We start from the raw sequence: 22,814 nt of genomic DNA, 5'->3' as shown, positions 1-22,814 counted from the left end.
ATAAATATATGTATCCCCTGGAGCCTAAAATGATTTTGACTATCAACAATCCTCCCATAGGCTCGGCTATCTGGAATTTCATTATGGACATCAGGGAAATCATCAGTGATCGGGTTACCAGGGATGTCAGGAATGGCAGGGATGCCTCCTTTTGGTTTGATTCTTGGTCTGGTGAAGTTGCCCTATGCCACAACCCCTCTCTGCAACCTATTATGGCTGAAACTTGTCGCCTCTGGGGGCACAATATCTGTGATTATGGTTATCCGATCCAAGAAAATGGTATTGCCAAATGGAAATGAAACTCTTTGGATCGGCTAGACTTGGATCAACATCAGAAGGACCTATTTATTGACATTCTCAACAAAAGGTTTATGTTCCCTTCCCCTGATAAGGACATTATTAGGTGGTGCGGCTCCTCCGATGGCAAATACAAAGTATGTTTTGGTTACAAACTGAAAGAAGCAGCTATCGACAAACAAGACTGGCCTTTTAATAAATGGGTTACAAACTTTGAAGCATTTGAGAAAACAAATATAAAAATAAATAAAAAATTCACAAGTGCATTTCCAGATGTTGGAACAATTATACACTTCATTTTATTTATCATCTTTAGTTTCTTCACTATTTTTAGAAGAACAAAGGAACCCTCAGTCAGCTATTGCCAGTTCATAATAACACTATCCATTCTTGAAATTATGAAAATGTTTGCACCCCTAACAACTATTTCTATTTCAAATGTTTTGCGTCCCTAACAAATATTTCTACTGTGGGTGCAATACATTTTTTTAGAATCATAGCATCAAAGTATTGCATTCTTTGACACTAGACCTGCATTACTTAATAGAGTGTGATAACATTCTCTTGCATTTATTTTTTAATCAATCAAAATATACTCTATGGTTCACATAAAGGGAAATATGTCCAATTTCTTGAAGGAATGTTAATCATTTATTATGCACCTAAATTGGGCAAATCATTCATCTTGATCTGTGTTCATGTTGCATACTGTACATGTGTTTTTCATGCACATGCGAACACTGAATAAAATACCAAGGTATCTTATTCTCTCTTGAACAAAGTTTCCCGGAATGCTAAAGATTTCGCCTAAGGATCAATCGAGGCAATTCTAAGGTTCTGGTATGTAGGGTCCCTACGTGTGGATAAGCTCGTGGTATGATGTGATTATGTTGGATTCACAAGGGGACTTATGTTTGATGACCTAAGTTTCATCTGCTGGAACTTAAATCCTATCTACTAGCTAGAAGATAAAGAATTGGCAAAAGCATAGGATTTACAGAAATCTATTCTAGGACCTAGAGTGCAAGAAGATAGATGAACGACTAGGTGGAGTCCTACTAGATTGGGTCTCACCATCAGGTTGAAAAATCTGACATCAACTTGGTGCAGTCTTCTAAGGGGTGCTTTGAATATGTTCAAATCATTACACCATTAGACACTTATCACCATTCAAGTTAATGCATGAACAATAGATGCATAACAATTCGAGATTAAGCTCATTCAATATCAGTTGACCACACAGGACACACTTACAATCAGTAAGAGGCTAGTGGTTTGGACTAGGCGAATTTCAAGTGAATGCATTCAATAACTTCATTCAATCTAATCATTTACCATCTAAAATGAAGATTCAACAAGAAACCATGCATATTGCAATGAAACGACACACTTCACCATAACTTCAACGAGAATAGAGTTCATTTACAATCAAGGCAACAATCTCTTACCTTCTCTTCCTACTCTATTCTAATTGTTATTCTATCTGCTGACTATTCACTATTCTAACCTCTATTAGCTAACTCTTAACTATTCACTATTCTCTGACTATTAACCTTTACAAATGAAGAGTCAGAGCTTTATATACAGAGCTCTTTACAATTCAATGGCTCTGATTGATTTACAATCAATGGATAGGATTACAAGATGAAAACCCTAATTAGGGTTTCTTACAACAAACTCTTTTAGCCAATGAGAAAATTACATTTCATGTGTGGACCAATAGATGTCAGGGGTAGGTGCCTCGAAGTTTGTGCCATCACTGGTGAGTCTGGTACATTGAATCTAGACATGCTGATGTGGACTAATCTGATTGGAGGAACAGTGACAGGGATGCCACCTTGTCTAGTACTTGTTCATATCTCTTTGAAGTTTTATAAGATCCTCCTTTTGATATCTTGTGGTTTCTCCATTTGGTAGGATGAAGATCTTGAGGATAGCTTGCAACTCCTCAAACACTTGAGTCTTCCAACGTTTTAGGAATTTCACTCTGGACCCTTTGGAAGGGTTAGGAGCGAAATTGACATTTTAGGCCTAAATCTTCCACCCTTTCACCCTTCACTTGCTTCCAAGGCATGATGACATCCTAGCTAAAGCTTCAAGGCACAAAATTAGTTCAAAAATGAAGCAAAGCGAGGATTCTATGAAAATTCACTCGAGACTTTGGAAGGGTCAAGAGCGAATTTTGTCTTTTAGGCTTAAATCCATCATTTCCTTCACTCTCAATCACTTCTTAATGCAAGAATATATCAATCTTCTCTCCACCATGTCCTAAGAACAAAGATCTTGGCTTGAACAAGGAGCAAATAGAGGTTTTTAAGAAATTTCGCTCTCGACCCTTTGGAAGGGTCAGGAGCGAAATTCTCCCTTAGGCTCATTGCACACTTCTTTTCCTCTCAACTCACCTCAAACTTGACTTATCAAATTTCATCTTTCCAAATCAAGGAAATTCACCATCTATTTAGCTCAAAACAAGGTCCCTTTAATGTATCAGGCAAAATAAAGAGTCTAGTTAAGGATTTTGCTCTGGACCCTTTGGAAGGGTTAGGAGCGAAATTTGCATTTTCAAACTTAATTCTCATTAAGTTGCCTAGGACTTGTTCATTTCCCCTTTATCTTGTCATATTCAAGCCAACTTATTATCAGAGTGGTGAGGAAAAAAGGTTTTCTAAGAATTTCACTCTGGACCCTTTAGAAGGGTCAAGATAGAAATTGATGTTTTAAGCTCAAATTGACTTCATTGACTTCATTTCCAACATTTCCCTATCAAAACAAGGTTCTTTGCTTTCAAAATTGCATTGAGCAAAGTAGAATGCCTTATGAAGAAATCTGCTTTAGACCCTTTGGAAGGGTCAAGAGCGAAATTGCTCTTCTAGGCTCAATTCACCTCCTCTTTCACTTTGCTTTGTCTTAAACTTGATCTTTGATCCTTTTCCTTCCAAAATATTGCAAATTTGCCCAACCATTCAATGACTTTAGTGAAGAATTAGGTCCTTTGGGAAATTTCGCTCTGGACCCTTTGGAAGGGTCAAGAGCGAAATCTTGACCTTCTCATCAAATTTCTGCATCCAAACTTATCCAAAGTGTCTCCAAAGGTGAACTCAAGCTTATTTCCCTCAAATCCATGCCTTAAAGTGAAAGTTTTGTCTAGGATAGGATTCAAAAGGGAGCTAAGGAAGATTTCGCTCTAGACCCTTTGGAAGGGTCAGGAGCGAAATTTGCAAAAATGCTCAAATTCTTATCCTTTTTCCAAATTTCAAAGTCTAGGCTTGATCATTAAGCGTTTCCAAGTGCAAAATAGGTCAACTTCACATCAATAAATGCCTAGAACTTCATCATTAATCAATTGGACCAATCTCAAACCCTCAAAAATGACATTCACTCACAAAGCTTCATTGACTATCTCAAACTCAAACAATACATCACCTAGCAACAAGACCAAAGTTTGACCTAGAGAAGGCCTTCACAGAGACCTTGACTTAGACCACCTACTGACCCACTTCAACTTCAACAGAGTCTGCTATCCTAATGATCTCTCTAACAACTCTCCAATGCAAAGGTTAATAGCCAAGACCGGGCAATCAAGCAAACTAAACTAACCCTAGCAAGCAAAAAAGTAGTGGTCCCCATTTGCAATGGGCCGATGTGTGAATACGTCACAACACATACCAAAGTGTTTTCCAAATGTTTAGACATTTAGACCACATTCTAGCATATATCTAGTGTCACAACCTTATTGTTGCTTTGATTTCCCAAGAATAGCAAGAACAACAATACTATAAATGACTTAACAACTAGAGATGGGCGGTGAAATATTGTAGAGTTATTTCTCATGTGGAATGACTTTCAATCTAGGGTCTATGTGCTGAATGGAAAAAAGATTTGTAAGATTTAAAAAGGTAAATAATAATTAATGATGTCATGTGTGAGATAGATACAATCATGAGGGTCATAGAAAAATAGATAGGTATGGGATGTGAAAAGAAAAGATCAAGAATCCATAAGCAACTACACTATTAGGAAACAAGTGTGAAGATAGTGTTGGCATATGATGAAGCGATGATAATGTATGTTGGCATTGATGTCAATAAGTGCAAGTGAACCGGTATGAAGATTGGAAGAGATTGTTATTGATGTTCAATTAGGAGAACCGGTATGAAGGGATGAAGTGGACCGATGTCAGGGTTTCACTAAGTGTGACTACTGGTTGGTAGTCTCAGCTCTAAGGTTTTCGGTTTGGCAATCTAGCTTGTGTGAAGCAACCGGTTACATTCTGTGATGAGTTAGCTAAGAGATAAGGATGATATCGAGATGTCACATCAGTTTTGTGCACGTGAAAGATTTCCTTGAGGATCTTGCATGTGAAGATCGATTGCATTAAATGTCAACCTCGAGAATGAACATTCTTCTTAGCGGAAAGTGAAGAGAGCGTGATGGGTTACTGATTTCCATATGCAGTGAAGAATGGACAATGCAGAATGACTTGTGATCTGTTTAAGATTGTTTTATTCTATGCAAAGTGTTTGAACGGTCAGGATTGGACCGCTTGTAATTATAAACCTAAAATGTTTAGGGTTTAGGGTTTATGCTACCGACCTAATTGTTCTCTATAAGGTCGATGATGTTTTTTATTGTTTGTGTTGGCAAATGTTGTGTTTGTATCTGAGTGATGAGATACTTGCCAAACCAGTGAGTGGAAAACTGCAGAGTGTGATTGCAAAGCAGAGGAGCTGAAAAGGATTTGCCTTAGGAGGTAATGTTGTTATCAGATCAGAGCTTTACCTATTGTCTTCTAACCATTTCAACAGTAAGAAAATCCCTTTACCGGGTAGCTTTAACAGGGTTATTGCAATCCTCTAACCAGTGGACTCAAGATCATTGAGTTCTTCAAACCCTCTAGCGAGGTAACCTTTAACAGGGTATATAGTCATCCCTTAAACGGGTGATCTTTAACAGGATTAGTTCCTAACAGAACCTTGTTGTAAAGTCTTTAACCAAACTAGCCTCCTAACAGAGCGAGCTTCAAAAGAGTTCAAAAACAAGCTTGTGGGTATTCATCCCCACCGTGGTTTTTCTCATTTGGGTTTCCACGTAAAAAATGTGTGTCATGAGTTGTGCATTTTTCATGTGATGATTATGCATGCAAAGCTAATGGTTATCGTATTACTAATACAACACATGCATGAGTATATTGGTGAAGTAGTTATCAAGTGTTGAATGTTATTTGAAGTATTCAATTTTACTGGTTTAGTTGTCTGAAGCTTTACTGTGTTTAACCAGTATTGTCATGGTTAAGTTTAGTGATGAAGACAACCGGTTAGCATTGTTTTTACTTGATAAGTTCTTGAAAAGTTTTTGTATGTACTGATTCACCCCCCCCCCCCCCCCCCCTCTCAGTACCAATTAGGGTATTTGTTTTTCATCATAATTCATCAATTGGTATCAGAGCAACTCCAGGTCCTCCGTGATATAAGCTTAACCGCTTGAGGTAAAAGATCTTGCTTTAATGATGAAGAGGGAAGGTCCTAAGTTCAATAGAGATAACTTCAAAATATGGAAGAACGGAATGAGGATTTATATCAAGAGTTTGGGTACTCAATACTGGAGCTATGTTGAGAATGTCTATGTTATCCCCACTGGCACTCTAACCGATGATCAGAAAAGAGAGATTCAAGAAAATGGGCAAGTCATGGAAGCTCTTATTAGCAGTCTGTCCGATACTGAATTCATTGATGTACAAGATAAAGACAATCCTAAGGATGTATGGGACACTCTAGAAACCATTTGTGGTGGTGATGAGCATGTCAAGCAAGCTAAGGAAGAGAGCCTTAGAAGAAAATTTGAAGAACATGAGGATGGTTGAAGGAGAGACCATTCAGCAATATGACATAAGGATCAAGACTGTGGTTGGAGATATCAAAAGCACTGGTCGAACAATTGATGATGTCACTGTTGTTAGTAAAGTTTTGAGATCATTGTTACCGGTCTATGCAATCAAAGTTGCTGCTATTCAAGAGCTAAGGTCTATCGACAAAACCAAGGTATCCTTAAACTCTATCATTGCAAAGTTGACTGCAGATGACTTGAATAGCTATGATGGCAGTGTTCAGAATACTGAGTCAACCTTTAGAGCATCTGTTGCACCAACCAGAAAAGGAAAAGAAGTAAGTACCAGTTATGAATCCAGGCAATACAGAGATATGGATGATGAAGAGATACTGATGGAGTTTGAAGCTCTTCTTGTCAAAAGACTTCCAAAAGGCACCAGAAAATACATAGGTAAGCTTCCTTTAAAATGTTTTTCCTGCAATAAGTTAGGACATATAGTTGTTAACTGTCCTAACAATGACAATAAGGATAAACCGAAGAGGTTTAGAAAGTATAAAGGAGGAGGTAGGAGAAATTGTCTTGTTGTAGTGGATGAAAGTGTTACTAATGAAGAATCTGAGGATGAAGAGAATGAGGACATAGTGTTTGTAGCCGTAAAGGAAGAAGTGTCAGACAAGAAAGCCCTTGTCTCTCGCATTGACAACTCTATAATGAGTGGATTATTGATAGTGGGTGTTCTCACCACATGACTGGTGATCGGATAAAGTTTTTGTTTCTGGAAGAATATGATGGAGGTGTTGTCCGGTTTGGCAACTATGCACCATGCTTGGTGAAAGGTAAAGGATCCATCTCACTGAATGGAAAGAGCAGTTTGGATGATGTCTACTGGGTAGAAGGTCTTAAGCATAACCTTTTGAGTGTTGCTCAGCTAAATGACAAAGGACTCATTCTAGAGTTCAAAGGTAGAGTCTGCGGTATAATTGGAAAGAGTGGTGAACTTATTGCCACCGGTAAGCAGACCAGAGGTAATTTGTTTCAGTTGAATGCCAAGATTAGTCAGTGTTTGAGGGTGAAGTTTGATGACAGTTGGATATTGCATAGGAGACTTTGTCATATAAACTTAGACAATATTATACAAGCCAGTAAGATCAAGGCAGTAAGAGGATTGTCTTTGCTAAACAAACCAGAGAATTCTTTGTGCAGAGAATGCAAACTTGGGAAGATGTCTTCCTCAACTTTCAAAGGTAAGTCTTTTTTAGCAAAGTTTTTTCAGCAAAGAACTTACTTGATCTTGTGCACATCGATCTGTGTGATCCAATGAAAACTAGAAGTACTGAAGGAGATAGGTATTTCATAATTCTTACTCTGACTGCTCAAGAATGATGTGGGTCACATTCTTGAAAGACAAGTTTGAGGCATTTGGAAAGTTCAAAGCCTTTAGAGCATTGGTAGAGAAGGAAAGTGGTCAAAGGATAAAATGCCTAAGAACTGATCAAGGAGAAGAATTCACTTCTAATGAATTCAACAAGTATTGTGAAGAAAACGGCAAGAAAGGTAAAAAAAAAAACCCTATGAGTACTGGAACAGGAAGATTCCCACTGTAAGTTAAGAAGAAGAAGAAGGAGGAGGAGGAGGAGGAGGAGGAGGAGATTTTTGAATTTGAGCCTAAGACCACTAGAGAGGCAGTTATAGATGAAGACTGGATTAAGGCAATGGAAGAGGAGCTGGACCAGATAGAAGAGAATGCAACATGGTCTTTGGTTCCCAGACCAGAACACAAGAATGTCATAGGTACCAAATGGGTCTTCAGGAATAAGTTGAATGAAGAAGGCACAGTTGTAAGGAACAAGGCAAGACTTGTATGCAAGGGATATGCTCAGGAAAAGGGAGAAGACTATGGAGAAACCTTTGCCCCAATGGCTAGACTAGAAGGTGTTCGAATGCTACTTGCATTTGCAACATTTAAGGGATTCAAGGTATACCAGATGGATGTGAAGTCTGCATTCTTGAATGGAATCCTAGAAGAGGAAGTGTATATTGAGCAACCGGATGGGTTTGCCTTATCAGAAAATAGTAACATGGTGGGTACATTACACAAAGCCCTGTATGGATTGAAACAAACACCAAGGGCATGGTATGAATGGTTACACTCTCATCTTGTGAAGATAGGATTTCAGAGAACAAGTGAGAACAACAACATCTACCTGAAATCTGAAGGCGATCAAATTCTGATATGTGAAGTGTTTGTAGATGACATAATCTTTGGAGGAGATGATGAAATGAGCCATTCATTTGCAAATGAAATGAAGAAAGAGTTTGAGATGTCTCTGATTGGAGAGATAAAGTTCTTCATTGGTCTACAGATTCAGCAGATGAAAGAGGGTATCTTTATTACCTAATCCAAGTATGTCAAAGAGGTATTAAAGACCTTTGGCATGGAGGAGAGCAAACCGGTTGGTACACCAATGGTGACCGGCTGCAAATTGACTAAGGAAGATGATTCAGCGTTGGTGAATGAGGAGGAGTACCGATCAATGATCAGTCAACTGCACTATGTGGTACACAGCAGACCAAATATTGCTCATGCAGTGGGCATTGTGGCCCGTTTTCAGAAAAATCCAAGAGAATCCCACTTTGTAGCAGTCAAGAGGATTCTTAGATACCTAAAAGGGACAGTTGATTATGGATTGTGGTATCCATACAGTGGCGATTTTAATCTCAAAGTATTTACTGATGCAGATTGGGCAGGTAATGTGGACGACCAGAAGAGCACAACCAGTGGAGCGTTCTTTCTTGGTGGAAGACTAGTCTCATGGACGAGTAAGAAGCTGAGTTGTATTTCCTAATCTACAGCTAAAGTGGAGTATGTGGCAGCATTTATGAACTGCACTCAAGCAATCTGAATGAAACATGTATTGGATGGTTTCAAAGTACCTATATCTGAACCGGTGAGTATATTTTGTGTCAACACAAGTACAATAAATATTTCCAAGAATCCAGAATTGCATGCTATAACTAAGCACATTGAGCTCAAGTATCACTTCTTGAGAGAGAAGGTTCAAATCAAAGAGGTTGTATTAGAACATGTTTCCAGTAAGGAGTAGCTAACAGACATATTCACTAAGCCCTTACCAAAAACTACATTTACCTATTTGAGAGGTGAATTAGGGGTTCTGCCCCTTCATGAAGTAAACTAAAGTTTTGTGCTCCACATCAATCAAGTACTACAGTGTCAAATCTTTCAGGATTGATGTGTTGAAGGATGTTGCTCCATAGGGGGAGTAGCATAGGGGAGCTTGGAAGCTTGTGTCTCCACTTTGGCATTGTTGTCAAAGGGGAGAAGATATTTGATGATGTATGGGGGAGAAGATATCTGAAGTGATAAAGATATATGATATGGTAGAAGATATATATTATAGTTGCACTGGTCTATGTTGTTTTTAGTTGCAATGCTACACTGAGTATTGCCATCAATGCCAAAGGGGGAGATTGTTGGCATATGATGAAGCAGTGACAATGTATGTTGTCATTGATGTCAATAAGTGCAGGTGAACCAGTATGAAGATTGGAAGAGGTTGTTATTGATGTTCAAGTAGGAGAATAAGTATGAAGGGATGAAGTGGACCGATGTCAGGGTTTCACTAAGTGTGACTACCGGTTGGTAGTCTCAGCTCTAGGGTTTCCGATTTGGCAATCTAACTTGTGTGATGCAACCGATGACATTCTGTGATGAGTTAGCTAAGAGATAAGGATTCGATCGAGATGTCACGTCAGTTTTGTGCACATGAAGGATTTCCATGAGAATCTTACATGTGAAGATCGATTGCATTAAATGTCTACCTCGGGAATGAACATTCTTCTTAGCGGAATGTGAAGAGAGCGTGATGGGTTACTGATTTCCATATGCGGTGAAGAATGGACGATGCAGAATGACTTGTGATCTGTTTGAGATTGTTTTATTCTATGCAAAGTGTTTGAACGGTCAGGATTGGACCGCTTGTAATTGTAAACCTAAAATGTTTAAGGTTTAGGGTTTATGCTACCGACCTAATTGTTGTCTATAAGGTTGATGATGTTTGTTATTGTTTGTGTTGGCAAATGTTGTGTTTGTATCCGAGTGATGAGATACTTGCTAGACCAGTGAGTGGAAAACTACAGAGTGTGATTGAAGAGCATAGGAGCTGAAAAGGATTTGCCTTAGCATGTAGTGTTGTTATCAGATCAAAGCTTTACCTGTTGTCTTCTAACCATTTCAACAGTAAGAAAATCCCTTTACCGGGTAGCTTTAACAGGCTTATTGCAATCCTCTAACTAGGTGACTCAAGATCATTGAGTTCTTCAAATCCTCTAGCGAGGTAACCTTTAACAGGGTATATAGTCATCCCTTAACCAGGTGATCTTTAACAGGATCAGTTCCTAACAGAACCTTATTGTAAAGTCTTTAACCAGACTAGGCTCCTAACAGAGCGAGCTTCAAAAGAGTTCAAAAACAAGCTTGTGGGTATTCATCCCCACCATGGTTTTTTCCATTTGGGTTTCCATGTGAAAAATATGTCATGAGTTGTGCATTTTAAATGTGATGATTAAGCACCCTTTGTTCAGGTGAATATGCATGCAAAGCTAATGGTTATGCTATTACTGATACAACACATGCATGAGTATATTGGTGAAGTAGTTATCAAGTGTTGAATGTTATTTGAAGTATTCAGTTTTACTGGTTTAGCTGTCTGAAGTCTTACTGTGTTTAACCGATATTGTCATGGTTAAGTTCAATGATGAAGACAATCGGTTAGCATTGTTTTAACTTGATAAGTTGTTGAGAAGTTTTTGTATGTACTGATTCACGCCCCCCCCCCCCCCCCCCCTCTGTATCGATTAGGGTATTTGTTGTTCATCATTATTCATCAGATAGTCCATCCCATTACTTTGGGAGACAAATCGATGGAAAAATAAAAGCCAATTAATTTTAAAGGAGAGCAACATGAATGAAAGGGTGTAGGAACCTAAACAAAAGTCTCAAACAATAATAATATTAAGAGTAATTATTAGAGAGCCAAAGCGAATCAAATTACTTTTATTTTTGTAGATTATAATGATGAAGTGGAAACACCTCCTCTATGACTACACTACGTTGGAAAAGTTGAACAATTTTAAGGCAGAGTAGACAAAGGGGCATAGAATTTCAAGAAGTTCTTGACTGGAGATGGCATAAGGATGAGAGTTTTATGTTTAAAACAAAGTTGCAATTTGAGAAATGGGAGAGAATCAGAGTAGAGTGTGCAAGGAAGAGAAATCAAAGTTGCATAAGAGCTGAATAAATTAGAATGGTAAAGTGCGTGGAAAATAGAGAGGAGTGTGGGCAAAGAGAGAAAATGGATTGAAGCGCCCAAATTGGGATTAAAATCTATAGAATACAGAATAAAGAGGGAAAGCGTTCATGCTAGAAGAACAAACTTGTAGACTTAATTAAACAGAAATAAAATAGAAGTATGAATAAATATGTTGGAGTTTAAAGAATAAATAAAAAATTCAAAGCCAAATATTTAGCAAGCAAATGGCATTGGATTGAGAGAGAAAACAATTTAAAAGTAAAGTTACAATTTCAAATATATTGAAAACTATCTTGAAAATATATTGAAAACTATTTTGAACTAGTGTTTAGAGAGTTTTGTTTTGCAAAGTAGCAATAGAATGTAAATGATGTTTGCAGCATAGCAAAAGATAAGTTTTGTTTTGCAAAATAAAAATAAGCATGTTTGAATTTGTTATTGATTGCTTAGATTATGGGCAAGGGAGTTATCTCTCTCAATTTGATTTGTATCACAGTCAATATGGGAAATGTTCTTTTAAAGGGTTTTCAGTCTGTTTGTTAGACAAAACAGATTGTAGGACATATTTTATAAAGACAAAGGAAAGAATATTATAATGTAATAAATTATCATAAAAATGATTTAATCTATCAATCTCAATTTTTATTGTAGTTCACTTATAGTCAAAGCAACAAAACAAAGAAATGAAATGCGTACCAATATTAAAAACCCCAAATTTATTAAATTACTTTTAAAAATTCATAATTGAAGGGTATACACAAAGAACAATGCATGGTGGTCATGTTGAGACATGGACCAGCTAGGACTCGAACCTAGGACCTTCCATACGCTGTCGGAATGCTCTACCACTGAGCTACTGGCCCCTCTTGGACCAGTTTATCTTCAGTCTGGGTGTGGCTTATTTCCAACAACAACACCCCCTCTTAAGCCACATCTCTCGTGTGCTTAGGCCTCCTAGCCTAGAGTTGGCTTTGATACCATGTTGAGACATGGACCAGCTATGACTCGAACCTAGGACCTTCCATACGCTGCTAGAGTGCTCTACAACTGAGCTACTAGCCCCTCTTGGACCAGTCCATCGTCGATCCGGGTGTGGCTTATTTCCAACAGCAACAAGTCACACAAAGTGATCATGAAAACAATCTAAAACATTAAGCACATGTACATACTGGGTTTCATATTCAATCATTTGCATCAACCTCACCAAACGCGTCAACTTCAATGATTGCAACTTTGTTGTAATTAATGGAAAATTCTGGTAGTTGATTGTTAATCATTACATTCCAAAATTTGACAAAATAATACTTAAAATAAAATAAAAATATATACAAAAATATATCCAAAAGACAAAATTCCACACCCTAAGTTTTTAAATAAGAAAAAAGAAAAGGGAAAAAGGAAAAAAGAAAAACCTAAGTTGATGATGCAGCTCAATAATCCTCAGTTGTCAATGGCCTGTGCGAAGTGCTAATACTAACAAGAGAAATAGACCCAACCCATGAATCCAATGTGAGTGCCATGAATGGCTAAAACATAAACATGAGTCAATCTATAAGAAATTAAAACAAATCAAAACATTTATTCTCAAGAAAAATAAAACATGATGTGAAAACTTAAAGAATAAGAGAAAACTATCATTTGAAGTGATCAAATCTAAAACTTATTATCTACAAATTTATACTATTTTTATCATAACATTGAATTACATCCCAGATCTAACATGTAATGCCCACTATCATCATCATAATGGCATAGAGAATACACCACATCGGTATGGCATAGCGAGTATGCCACGTCAAAAGCAACAAAGATAATAATACTAAGGATGAATAAACCATAGACTAGCTATGGTACCAACAGTATAAACAATTTTAATTTCTATTTTTGTTCAATTTTAAAGTTAATGTTAAACTTTTTCACTGTTCTTGTTTTCAAAGTTCTCTGTCATGATATTTTCTGAAAATTATTTTCAGCACCTATATCATCTTACTTTCACTAAACCATTTTGACTAGCTATGATACCAGCAGTATAAGTAATTTTAATTTCTATTTTTGTTCAATTTTAAAGTTAATGTTAAACTTTACTACTATTCTTGTTTTCAAAATTCTATATCATAATATTTTCTAAAAATCATTAAATTATATTAAAAATTGACATCTCCAAGTAAAGAACGTGTCTCTAACTCTTCTGGAAAAAATAAATATCATTGTTTAACTTTTTGGGTCAATTAATTAATACAGATTGTTGCAGCATTCGTGGGTTTGATTTTTTTTTTGTGGTTTTTTGGTCAAATCAGATGCAGGTATGTTGGAATTGATGTTTCGGAAAGTGTGTTGAATGAGGATAGAAGAAGCTTGGCAGAGCTTGTGGCAGGACTGGAACCTAGTGCCATAGAGTTTGTATATGCAGAATTTAGCAATGGTTTGCACCAGGTGAAAGTTGTTATCTTGAACAGCAACTCTGTCTTTATGGCTTGGAAGCAATGTTGGCAATTTGACAAGGGAAGATGCTGTAAAAAATTTCAAGGATGTTCTCAAAGTTGTGGGATTCACTTCCCAACTACTTGTCTCCATGGGTAAGAGTCTAATGATACCATATTCATTGATTTTATTGATTTTATGTAAATCTGAAGATGATTTCTAATTTTACCCTTTGATGTAGCTTTATCAATATTATTGTTTCTTGATTCAAAAAGTAGAAGCAATGGATTCATTACTTATTATTATTATATGCTATTATCAAATTTCTACCTTCTTCAACATACCCATATCAACAAGGTATGAAAGTTCTGTTAGTTAACATTCACTTCATTGCTTGTGCTCCAGTGATGATAGTCTTTCTTGGCTCTGGACTGACACTATATGAATCATTAAGTGGTAATATCTTATAATGGCTCTTTGGTTTTTTGCTAGTTTTTCTTAACTATTAGTGGAGTTAGTGCGATTATTGTCACATTTTCATCCATCCCCATTGTCTAAAGTGTAGGTCCTAATTATTCAATTTTATGGAATGAGTTCCATGACATCTTTTTCATTCTCTAAATCCCCTGCTATGTTTCCATTGCCAAAATGAGTATGAATAGAAAATAGATTTTCTGACGATAAAGGTTTTATGTTGGCTAGATATGTGGAGGAATCCTGAAACACTTTATTCAGCGTACCATGACAAGAAGGGAGAAACTGAGCGCTTCATCAAGCATGGTATGTAGAAGGCACAGTATTGTATTGGATATGCACCAGATGAGGACTCTGTAAAATCTTGGTGTTATGATGTGGAGATTGAAAAGTTTCTTAGAAGAGTACAAATGTATATCTCCTTCGCCCGAGGTTTGAATCTCGATAAACATCAGATCCAAATCTGCAATAAGATTGATCTACATCTATACATGATCATAAATTCTGATGTATATATACTATTTACATTTTGACAGACCTGGGGAGAGGGTTTTGGTAGAATTCTCCACGAAATATAGTGTGGATGATATGAAAAAAATTTGCAACCAAAGCCTGCTGCCAGGTTCCTAGATGTTGGGGAGACAGCTCAGATTACACTTGTCAAATATTCCTGCCTGTCAGTCATGCTTTGGTGCAGTGCTGGAGGGACACTGATAATTTTTTTGCAGGCATCTTGGATTGGAACTCCAAGCCAATTGATCTGCGACATTCATATATCTTCTACTAGTAATCAACCAAAATCACTTAAAAACCATTTTGCTAGATTAGAATTTCTTTATAGTTTTCTTGAATGTTTTTATTTTGTGCTTTCAAATCAGTTAACTTGTGCACAACACAAGTACCTGCTTTGGGTTTTAGATATCAGCACCGTGGGTGGGCAGTATCTTTAGCCACAGAGTATCTAATCATCCTATTTTATCTAGAAATTTCGGAGTGGATATAATCGATCAGATCAAACTAGCTTATAAGATTAGCTCATCCAATAACCTTTGTTCCGAGTGTTCTCCAAAGATATCGGAGAACCCAAAATTTTGAAGGATTTCTTGTACATGAATAATAATTTCTTAAAAAGTCAAGAAAGTAACATGAAACTCTTCGGACTGGGGAGTTTGCATTATATTTTCCTCTTATATATGGTGTGTAAATGTTGTGTCATTGCGTGCAGTGATCATGTTTGTGCCTTCACAAAGATAAAAATGATAGAAAACCAGGAAGAATAAGAATTGGATACAATATTTTCAAGAGGAATTGATCGCAACGTCCTGGATCCCATCGCAGTGCCACAGCCATCCAGTTATACCCTCAAGATGGCCCTCAAAGGAAGTTGTGATTGACTATGTCAGAAAAACATGAATATGGATACAGAATGAGGCTGCGAAGGAAAAATCAGATGCCAGGATTTTCTCCCTGGTAATTGAGCATGAAAGAATGCATCAAGAAACCCTGACCTACATGGTAGTCCAAGACAGGAAAAAATCATTTGAGAACAAAACAAAACCTTTGATGCACAAAAAATATCATTTACTAAATGCCTTACTAACTGACTTCATGTACTGCACAAATGTATGCAGAAAAATATATTACAATTTTCCTTGATTGACGTTTCATGCCTCTTCCGCATATCCATTGCACACTAAGGTGCAATTGCTAGTAATTATGTGTAAGAAACAACCCCTCATTGGTTGCGTAAAGGTAGATGGTTATTTTATTTTATTATTATTATCTTTCTTAGTATTATCAACTGTCTATATATAAATCTATGATTCCTATTGGTTCAGATGTTCAGATAGAAAAAAACAATTCATTAGTTATTATAGTAAAGATAATCTACAGAAAGATCTATGATTCTTGTTCATCCTAGCAGGGTAAACAATCTATTATCTTTTATAGTAAAGACAATCTATAAGAAGATATGTGATTCCTATTCATTCTGGACGGGCAAACAATCCAATTAATTAATATAGCAAAATATTTTCTAAATGTTTCTTGTCAAAGCTACAAGCCTTAATCCCAAGTCCCATTTGCATCCCACTTCGAACTCCCCAAGATCTGTCAATTCCTCGATACCTCATTTGAGGTATGGTTAACATCTCTTCCTCGACTGCCCTTCCTTTGTCAAACTTCCCTCATTCAATAGTTGTTTCTTGGTGTGTCGTAATCCTTAAACCCTATTAATCTAAAGGCTTGCATAGTTTAAGAGGGAAGAGTTAATTCTCAACTCTGATCTTTGATGCCCTAATTTCATAGATTGACTACATATCAGCTCACCATAATGGCCCAGAATGCCATGTGCATGCCAAATAAGCTACTAACACCTAGGAAGGTACGATCAACTGTCAAATATGTCTTTTCACTACTTCGGGATTATCATCCATGGTTTTAATGCAATTTTGAAGTAGTTTTCAATAGTGGAAAGTAGAAAGTGATTAGGGTTTCATTTACCGGCTACTATGTCTATCCAAAGAATGATCAGAGACTCTGCTCTTGTACCCTAGCCTCGTATATTCAATGGGGAAGAATGGCAGGATAGCTAAATTTAATGCAAAGGATTGAATCCTAGAGATGTCAATTTTTCATGCCATTTGGAGAGATCTATTAGTAATTTCATAGGGTTTTGATCAATGCATGATTTTATTGGGCAAGGTACACAATTCTTTACTCTATCTCTACATCTGCTACCACATACATAGTAAAAATATAAATAAATAAGAAAGAGGTACAAAGAATGGTACACAATCCTTTACTCTACCTCTTCATCTCCTACCACATACATAGTAAAAATATAAATAAATAATAAAGAGGTACAAAGAACTACCTGTAAGAAGAATTTTGCCCTCATTCAGTTGCTATTTTTCCTGATCTTCTGCTTTGCCTCTTCATCTTCTACTGTAAACAAAAAAAGCATAAATAATAGATGAAAATCATGGACAGACATATCAGTGTGCACACTGCAAACAAACTCTTACAAGAAATATTTTTAAATATCTAAGAAAAAAATCAAGAAATAACCAAACAAACAGAATAGAAAAACATAGCAATGACAGAAGAGAAAAACAAAAGGAAGAATGTTATCTGTACTGATGTACTAAGGGTTATGATGTTCATTTCACATGCTTTTCCCCGCTCCATGACATTTTAAATTTTCTTTACCGTTGTAGGTTAGTTTCGAACATTCTCTCAATACCGTTGTAGGTTGGTTAGTTTCAAACATTCTCAAATGGTTGGTTAGTTTCAGACATTCTCGATCGCTAAGTATTTGAATATATATTTAAATAACAAATTAATCGCTTGATATTAAATTTTTTTAATTTTTTTTATTAATTTATGTGTAATTTAATTTTTTATATTAAGATTTTTATATAATATTAATTAGTATTTTAGATGTGTAATGAATTTGTTATATTAATTTATATTTTATATATATGTTTATACGATTGATTAAAAAAGAATTCATTTGTAAGAGTAGTAGTGGATAAAACACTAAATCTTAGAAACAGTGTACAATGGTGGTATGATTCTCTATGGTTTGACAGACAACTATTAGCGATTACATGTTACAACTAGCAGTTGCATGCCATGTGTGCACAACAGGAAGCCGATAGGCAGAGTGTGCACAATGAAATAGATCTTTTTGTATTCCGGGTTACAATTATATCTTGAATTCGCTACAAATAAAGAATTTCAGCACTAAGCATTGGCACATTGGAGATAAAAAAATGCAAATGACAATGTCCTGCAATGGAATACATACCTAAGGACCATACTTGCACCATACAGTCCATAAGTCATTGTAACAAATACAACCATTTAGGATGTGGTCACTTGGAGGTAGCTATCCCCAGTGATCATTTGCTGACATGTTTATCCTTCTAGGAGAAGACATGGAATCTTTCCCCAAAAGATAGAGCCATGATTTGTTTTGCCCAGCCTGCAACCTTTGAGCAGGTGCAGAGAATAGAAAACTAAAAATTTCCCTTGCTTGACTATGTTTCTGGTGAAAGATAATTTGTTTGGTTAGTTGTATTTATTTCAATTTCTTTTCACTACACTTCTCTGTAAAAGCATTTATTTTTCAGCCGCAACTTATATAAAAAGTCAACAAAGTGCATATCAAATTTAGATTTTCCAATGTTTAGGGTTAAATTTTCTCTGTGCAGAATCCACTGACCATGGTTTGAAAATTACTAGCATTTGAATCCATTATTCTTAAACAAAGAAGATGAACATGGAAAAGTTTGAATGAAAAATGAAAATCATAAACAAGAATTTACGGATTTAGTGAAGATTCCACCTTCTTGGCTTAGGACAACAATAAAGTAAATAACAAACTAACCTTATTTATAGTTTATATGACTAACTAATAGGGCTTAATCAAACTCAATCCTCTCTAGCAGTTGACACATTCAAAGCTGCAAATCAATCAGGAGGGACACTACTACAGGGTCACCCAAAGGGTGCAGCCCTTGACTGCACTACCCCCACACCACTTCTAATTTGCCTCTTATTCAATACTACACAATAAAAACTAAGAGCTGGGTGGAAGGATTCAAACCTGCTGTTGCAATAGAGCATAAGGGAACTTCTGATCGCTCCAGTATGACTTTCAGCATGTTCTAATAGAAAAGTTGCTTCCTATAAAAGACATACTTGTAAATAAAGTAGCGAACCTCCAACCATTTTAAAATAAAAGAAAAAAAGAAAAAATAAAAAAACAGTAACTCATTAAAACTCTAAACTGCTTTTCGCACCCTTTGTCAAAATTTTACCCTTAATTATGTAAGATAAATGGAAAACAGCTTATGTTAGCCTAATGCTGAAGTCTTCCATACTCTAATCTAGAGGTCACAAGGTCAAATCCACAACATGAGTTAGGGTTACCCACCTCATTTGAATAATATAGATGGTAAACAGAAAAACAATTCCATTGTGAAATGCTTACATACAGGCAGTCTCATATATCTAAAGAATGTCTCTATTGATCAGAACCCAAAAACTGCCTTTACCGTTATCTATAAAATAACCTCTTACTAATTATCCAACCCTTGCAAATCTTATAAAATATCATAATATAACACACTTAAAAAAATGTGTTCTACTTCTCTAACTATCCAACAACACCCTGTCTTTTCAAAATTAATCAAAATAAAACTATATTTAAATTTCACTTTGCTCATATAATAGCCTCTCACTAATTATCCTGTACATATCACCTTTACCTTTACCTATAAAACAAATTCTCCATAATCCAAATAAAACTATATAATAGCCTCTCACTAATTATCCTGTACATATCACCTTTACCTTTACCTATAAAACAAATTCTCCATAATCCAAATAAAACTATCTTTGCCTCTAATATAACCTTTCGGTAAGTATCAAGCAAACCCCTGCCTTTACAAAATCCGTCAAAACTATATTTAGGTATTCCTTCACGTTATAAAATAGCCTCTCATAATCATCCTGTAAATCTCTGCCATAACAAAATCACTCAAATTAAACTGCCTTAATCTATATAAATAACCTCTCTGCGATAACAAAATCACTCAAATTAAACTGCCTTAATCTATATAAATAACCTCACTCATCATCGAGCAATCAAATTAAACTGCCTTAATCTATATAAATAACCTCACTCATCATCGAGCAAACCCCTGTTTTTGCAAAACTCATTTAGAATTAAACACTAATTATCCAGCCAAACCCTACTTTGCAAAATCACTCAGTATAAAATGCACATTATCCAACAAAACCCCTTTCTTTGCAAATCACAGAATAAAATGCTAACTATTTAGCAAACCTCTACCTTTCCTAAATGATTCATAATAAATTAAATATTATCCAGCAAACAACTGCCCTTGCAAATTCAATTAGATTAATATGCTAATATGGTTATTTCACTAAATACTACAATGTGTGTTACATACTTCTCTACCAAAACGGCTCAAATATTTGGTATCGGGAAAAGTTTGACAAGAGATTGACTCTGATTAGATGACAATCTGTTGTTTAGGAGAATATTTGGAGCGATCATGGCGGAAAATATTTTGATGGAAATTTGATTATTAATAGGAACTTAACATTGTGATTGCTGACTTAGGGAAATTGTAAGTGGGCAACCACGACCATTCACATATAGAGGAATAGTCTTGTACCCACTATACAATAAATAGCAAGCAGACTGTGTTTTCAATTGATAAAGGGATCAATGTTATGGGAGGCGAAACTAAATTGAAATAAAATCAGAGAACCAATGCCTTCAATTAACAGATAACACAGTAAAAAAAGAACTCGCCACATACAGATTCCCAATAAAAAAAAACACACCAAAACCATGGCAAGTGAATTGCCTTAAGATTCTGCAGAAAATTGTGTAATGCTATCAATCATGATGATGAGGAAAAATGGGCAGAATTTGAAAAATATATAAAAATGAGATGAACCAAAACCAATCTCCCTACAGCTTCTGCTTCAATAAATTCACAGGAAACAAATAGCAGATCCTTAAAAAAAGGGGTTTAAGATCTTTCAGGCTCAATAATCCACCGCCCATTATAACAATATCCCAGTTTTTTCTCATCCACTTATCAATTGAGTCCTCAAACACAACAAATAGTCTGCAAAAACATTTACACTACTCAGAACTACCTCCTGCTCTCACATTTCAATGCAAACATAGCCTAGCCAATGAAAGGTGAACGAAAACAATCCTTGTACCATTACTAATCTAGACCACGAAACTAAAACCTGAATATGAAAAAACTCATTTATGATCATCAACATATCTATTAAGCCCTCAGATTTATCACCTATTTTACAAATCCCTATACCCACTTCAAAAATACCTCCTGCTCTTGCAATTCAATGAAATTTTGGACTATCCAAACGGACGGGCTCAAAAACAAATCTGTGTTTCAGTACCAATCTTACCAGTAAATTTGGCCAATGAAATGACATTGAATCCTACCTGTTTCACGTCAAAGTATCTAACAAGATCTCCAATGCAATAACCACTTTATCAAACCCTGAACTTACTTCAAACATACCCCTGCTCTCACATTTCAAAAAAAAAAATATCGTTACCCAGATGAAAGAGGTTAAAAACAAAAAAAAGCCTTGTTTCAGTCCCATACGAGTCAGAAAATTTCCCATGAGAGTGACGAAACGACAAGCTAGAATTGAAATGATGGGAATTTATACATTACTCTAGAATAATTAACAACACAAAATTCAATGCTCGCAGAAATGGCGAACAATGGACCTATTGTCAAGTGGGGAATGAAAAATTAAATAGAAGAATTGTTTTAGGATGAAATAAGGAACAAGAAAAAAATAATCCAGTCGTGTACATCGTGTACAGATTCTGAAAGATTAAACTCACTGAAACAATGGCAAATGACTTACCTCGAGATTCCCTCAACGATGCTGATGACGAAAAATGGACAGAGTTTGGACGAGAAATTTACAAAACCCTACCACGCCATAATTATTTTAAACTAAAACGAACAAAAAACAAATCTCCGTACAATTACTGCTTCATTCTATTTAAACCAAATTGATTCAGAGATCTGACGGTAAAATTTGTTTTCAAGAGTGAGGCGAGGAAGGTTCCGTCTGCTTAGGAAAAATCACACAACAATATACATATCGCCAAAAATGATGATGGGCCATACAAACACCTGTAAATTAGAGACCTTCTCTTGCATTGTGTCAGCGTCCATCGAAATCTTGTTTGTCTCCTCTATGAACGAGCACCCATTAAAATGCACTCGAATTAACTAATCCCAACAACAGATTCGAAGAACGCTTTGAATACCCTCCCGTATCTAAAATAGAAAACCTTGCACAACGCACGATACTCTTTACAAATGTTTTTTGCGTCCAGACCCATGAATGTTTAACGCAGACCACAAAAATTACCCTCTGAATAACCATCCATTCTGGAGGCAAAATAATTAAGTTTGAATTAAAAAACGCAGCCAAAACACGTACCGTGTCCATGTTTACCCATGCCTTTCATTCCCAAATATTTCCGGCAAGGTTAATTCCGACAGGGCTGACAAAGGTTCTTAGAAATTCAAATAGAATACAATAATTTTTTAACAATGAATTTTTTTTGGATTCAAAAATGTTTATGTTCATTTCTTTTCTTATCTGGTAATTTTGATGAGAAGTGTATAACGATGGCAATAGTGACTTTCAAAAAAATTTAAAATTCATGTGCATGATCTTACTTAAGTTATAGCTAACAATCGAATTCCTCAAGGCACCCACTTCCTCTACCCTCTCCACACCTCTTCCTTGCATACTATTTTTGTTTTTCCATCTTTATATATACTTGTTATATTTTATTATTTAGCAATAGGAAGTATCTGAATTTTTAGTATTTCATCCTTAAAAATAAGTCTT

At 35.9% G+C, this 22,814-nt stretch overlaps 1 long non-coding RNA gene and 1 other non-coding gene across 2 annotated transcripts in view; both read right to left on the bottom strand.

Annotated features, from left to right (window-relative positions):
- The window catches only part of LOC131062371 (uncharacterized), a 97,333-nt gene extending 74,882 nt beyond the window's left edge, over positions 1 to 22,451 (bottom strand). Inside the window, exons 1-2 of the long non-coding RNA XR_009110879.1 lie at positions 22,085 to 22,451; positions 17,224 to 17,294 (exon numbers count right to left, since the gene is read on the bottom strand). This is a non-coding gene — a long non-coding RNA (uncharacterized LOC131062371). The remainder of the gene's footprint in view (positions 1 to 17,223; positions 17,295 to 22,084) is intronic.
- On the bottom strand, positions 12,245 to 12,316 carry TRNAR-GCG (transfer RNA arginine (anticodon GCG)). The gene has a single exon. It is a non-coding gene; the product is annotated as a tRNA-Arg (tRNA).
- Positions 22,452 to 22,814: the final 363 nt, after the last annotated feature.

The sequence above is a fragment of the Cryptomeria japonica genome, chromosome 7 (genome assembly GCF_030272615.1).
Source record: "Cryptomeria japonica chromosome 7, Sugi_1.0, whole genome shotgun sequence".
Classification (NCBI taxonomy): domain Eukaryota; kingdom Viridiplantae; phylum Streptophyta; class Pinopsida; order Cupressales; family Cupressaceae; genus Cryptomeria; species Cryptomeria japonica.
This window is presented reverse-complemented; position numbering and strand designations above follow the sequence as displayed.